This window comes from Triticum dicoccoides, chromosome 5A (genome assembly GCF_002162155.2).
Source record: "Triticum dicoccoides isolate Atlit2015 ecotype Zavitan chromosome 5A, WEW_v2.0, whole genome shotgun sequence".
In the NCBI taxonomy this organism is placed as follows: Eukaryota; Viridiplantae; Streptophyta; class Magnoliopsida; order Poales; family Poaceae; genus Triticum; species Triticum dicoccoides.
In genome coordinates, this window is record NC_041388.1 from 553953232 (window position 1) to 553958349 (window position 5118).

The following is a 5118-nucleotide window of genomic DNA, read 5'->3' on the forward strand; positions in this document are numbered from 1 at the left end:
CACATCATCTTCTTCAAGGATGACCCGATATACTTCGGTGTGGTCTGTGTGCGCCGCCGCCGGCGCCGGCTCCGGACGCTGGCTCGCTTCTCTCTCTTCTCATCGGACAGCAGCTGCAGGGAGTGGCAGAGCATCCCTTGGGTGGACACCTCGACGGGGCAGCTCCCGTCTTGCCCCGACACGCTGATGGTGGATGGATTTGCCTACTGGAAACACATTGATCAACCCTATATAGTCGTGCTCGACAACTCGACGCTGGAATTCTCTCGACTGGATTTGCCGCCGGGCATGGAAGACATGCAATGTGCAGAATTCCTACTTGGCCAGACCGACGATGGGTATCTCTGCATGGTTTACATATATGAAGACACGCTTGTTGTTTGCGGTTGGGGAGACGCTGGTGATGGTGTTGACGAACTGATGACATACAAGGTTTTCCCACTGAGTACAATTATCGATGCAACTATGTGTTCGGAAGAGTATGGTGTGCAGGTTTCGGCGGTCGTTGTGGGACGCGGATTTATCCTAACCAGTTACCCGCACAACTCGAATCATTGCCGTCCATCTGGGAAGCAGTCAGATCAACCTACCCCACCACGGTCTCAGCATGCACTGTATTCTGGGGCATGTGATATTCTGACATTTGTATAACGAGCCATATCGCATTGGTTGTGGGCCAGTGGCCTAGTGATTCTTCTGCCATGTAGTAGTACTGTTAGGCCAGGTCATTTTGATTCCCCATGTGGACAGCGATGTGCAGCATCCAACATCCATGCGTGAAAACACAATATGTGTTGCGAATGATTTTTTTAGTCTGCTTTTTAATTAATCACACGCAGATGTTTAGCCTGGTCGGGTTAATTATATCGTACTATCAAACAAGTTTTTTGGAGGTTACGTTATAAAGTGTTGTCGAAAAGATATTAAAGTTACATAGAGGCAGCCATAAAGTTCTCTGGTCGGTGTGTGCGCTGCCATCTGCCTATGGGCTAGACTGTACAGTCTATGTGCATGCACTGGGGCTCCATCTACTGCACGCCTGCACCCTCATTGGTTCGGGCTACATCTACATTCTAGTTCGTGTTAACGCAGGAGATGGCCGAGGCCCTTTTTTTGAGAAATTTCGTATACCAATAAACGGATGTCAAATTACAACATGAAATCACGAAAACCATGATAAAAAAAAGAGAGAGGAGACATGTCCAGAAACATTTTCAAGAAAAATTTATTGAAGAAGATTACTGCAACAACCATCGTTGTCACTTGACATCTTCGGAGACGAAGAAAAGGCCTGCCGCCTGCAAGGCCATTGTCGTTGTGGCGCGTCGACCGGGGATCATCCCCGTGCTCCTTGAAACCCAAATCCACTCTATGCCATCACACGAGATGTCGTCGAGGCAAAACACCGGAACTGTCATCCACAAGCGTCCAACGTTGTTCTTGGACCTACATCTTCCCCCAAACAAAGACGACACCACACGAGATGAGATCCGTCATAGAGACAATGGTTGTGGCCTGTGGGAGTACCAGTGTTTCGGGCTACTGACACTTTATCATTTCATCCACAGGCTAGCACACGGCCAATATTGATTGCTGCGAATATTAATTATCCCGCTATTATATTGTCAGTGCAAAAGTTTTCCAGTCATGAAGGGGATCAACATGGGAGAGGAGAGTCGCGATCTCGAAAAATAAAGTGCACATCAATGGTGATATGTGATATAGTCATATGGGGTTATTATCCGAAAAGCCCAATGAAATTTGTCAAGACAGTATTGTATAAATGCCCTCGAAGTGCCGGATGGAAGTTGCCGAGAATTGGTTATATAAAATGCCCACTATATGGCCGGGGACAAGAGGCTCGCAATCAGGAATATAAAGTGTGCAAGTACGGTGATATGGTATACAAGGTCTAGTGTTATCAGAAGTGATCTTGTATGGTAATACCCCACGAATTGCCGAGTAACTATTCGAAGAGCCCCATGGAAGCTTCCAGGAATTGGTTATGTAAAATATCCATTGTATGAAGTGCTCCTAATATAGCTTCTAACTCCAAAGTTCTTCATGGTCCAGGACAAAGGCCCGCAATCAGGAAAATAAAGCGCGCATCAATGGTGATATGTGATATAGGGTTAGTATCCGAAAAGCCCAATGAAATTTGTCAAGAGAGTATTATCTAAATGCCCTCTAGATGGACACCGACACTATAAGGAGAAGTCCTTCGTTGAAGACCATATGAGTGCCAGAATTCGTTAGATAAAGTTCTTATTATATGGTCATTACATATAAAGTTCTTCCTTGTCGATAACAAGGGAACTGCAACCAATAATATGAAGTTTTGTACCCAGGCCAAGATCACGGACAGGATCACCGCACAAAAGACAGGTATAATGGTCCAGCAGAGAATTTGCAAGGCTCCGAATGTCACCATCAGATCCATCCCCTCTAATTCTTGCCAATATTCAGTCCATGTACACAAAAATATCACCTCTGATCCAGAAAACAACACACGAATCGAGTCTTCAAGTTCTTCGCCTTTATTCATTACCATCCGGTACTGAATCTACATCCACGAGCACACAGGATCAAGTCGTCACATGAGTACAAACATGGACAAAGCAGAACTCTCTCTATCTTTCTCTGATATTTTTCTAACTGGACCAAATTTTAAGAATGCAAACTCGTCACGCATCAGAGGCGGTGGTCGGGAAATTGAAAATACAAATGAAGAACATAAGAGCCGCAAAAAGCAAAGAGGGCTACTCTCCCATTCTTCCCGAACAAAAAAAATACTCGCCCATTTGACAACCAAAAACACGATGAGATTATCTGAATCATAGACCAAAAGAAGCAGGTTAAGCCATTAAGAAGCATGTTTGTATATGAACGCACCGGGTATGCGGGATTAAAGTGCATCAAGTAGGGGGTCTATCTTTGTGCAATCGCCCGGTGCTTTCAGTAAAGTCCTTCGTGTTTGTACACGAAAGCACCGGGCATGCTATATTAAAGTTTGTCATGTGGGGACCTATCCTTGTGCAATCGCCCAATGAATTATGTAAAGTTCTTCATGTTTGTACACGAACACACTGGATGTGTTGGATTAAAGTTCATTAAGTGGGGGTCTATCTTTGCGTCCGGCGCTTTCAGTAAAGTTCTTCATGTTTGAACACAAAAGCACCGGACATGCTATATTAAAGTTTATCATGCGGGGATCTATCCTTGTGCAACGGCCCAGTGAATTATGTAAAGTCCTTCATGTGTGTACACAAACGCACCGAGTATGCTGGATTAAAACTCATTTAAGTGGGGTCTATCTTTGTGAAATCGCTTGGTGCTTTTAGTAGAGTCCTTCATGTTTGAACACGAAAGCACCGGGTATGCTATATTAAAGTTTGTCATGCGGGGACCTATCCTTGTGCAATCGCCGAATGAATTATGTAAAGTCCTTCATGTTTGTACTGACCGATATAACAACAAAGTTCTTCTATGTCGAGTGCAAGAGGCCCGCCTTTGGGTACATATGGCTACAAGCTTTAAAGTTCTTCGCAGTCAACCATAAGAGATCCTTGTGCAATCGCTGAGTGAATTATGTAAAATCCTTCATGTTTGTACTGACCGATATAACAACAAAGTTCTTCTATGTCGAGTGCAAGAGGCCCGCCTTTGGGTACATATGGCTACAAGCTTTAAAGTTCTTCGCAGTCAACCATAAGAGGACCGTAACCGAGGATATAAGGTGCACATCAATGGCTATATGGGACGTAGTGTGTAGTGATGACAATATCACAATAATTGTGCGGTTGCACTAGTAGAAAAAGGGTCAAATGTGAAGCACATTAGTGCCGTTTTGAATTTGAGCCGGCACTAATGTGACCATTAGTGCCGGTTCCAATGGCTAGGCGGGCGGGCATCATTAGTACCGGTTCGTGGGTAATCTTTAGTACCGGTTCATGCCACGAACCGGTACTAATGAGGCTGTGTCAGGCTATGGTTAGTCTGGGGCCCCCACGAAGACCTTTAGTACTGGTTCATGCCATGAACCGGTACTAGAGTTTCTTTGTAAGCTGATTTTTAGTCCCACCTCACCAAGAGAGAGGCAGTATGAGCGGTTTATAAGCCGTGAGTGCACAGACAATGACGAAGAGTTGCAATGCTCACCTACATGTTGATTAGCTTCAAGCCTTACGGAATAGCATAGATTGCACTGAGCTATGTGCAGTGCAGTCTACACTATTCCGAATGGCTTGAAGCAAATTAACCAGCATTGCACCTCTTTTTTATTTTTAATAACTTATTTGAACTCCGGACTTATTTTGTGTTAAGTATGCAGCATTCAAAGCGACGTCATCAATTTCCAACATATTCTGACATCATTTGTTGTTTTTCGGTCATTTACCTAATTGTTTAGAGAGCTAAATGACTGTGAAATTAAAAATCACTACAAAATGAATCATGAAAATGTTGAAACTTGGCACGGTATCATCATATCACCCGCATAGCATGCACGAAAGAGTAAAGAGGGTCACGGCAAAAACTAGATGCACTTCGTGTACAAACTGGACAAACTCTTTCAGAGTATCAGGGTTTCGAACGAGAACTCATCTGTTACATGGCCACTTCAATGTTTTTTAAACTTATTTGAACTCCGGACTTTTTTTGTGTTTAGTATGCAGCATTCAAAGTGATGTCATCAATTTCCAACATGTTCTGACATCATTTGTTGTTTTTCGGTCATTTACCTAATTGTTTAGAGAGCTAAATGACCGTGAAATTGAAAATCACTACAAAATGAATTCTGAAAATGTTGAAACTTGGCATGGTATCATCATATCACCCGCATAGCATGCATGAAAGAGTAGAGAGGGTCACGGCAAAAACTGGACGCACTTCGTGTACAAACTGGACAAACTCTTTCAGAGTATCAGGGTTTCGGACGAGAACTCATCTGTTACATGGCCACTTCAATGTTTTTTAAACTTATTTGAACTCCGGACTTCTTTTGTGTTTAGTATGCAGCATTCAAAGCGACGTCATCAATTTCCAACATGTTCTGACATTATTTGTTATTTTTCGGTCATTTACCTAATTGTTTAAAGAGCTAAATGACCGTGAAATTGA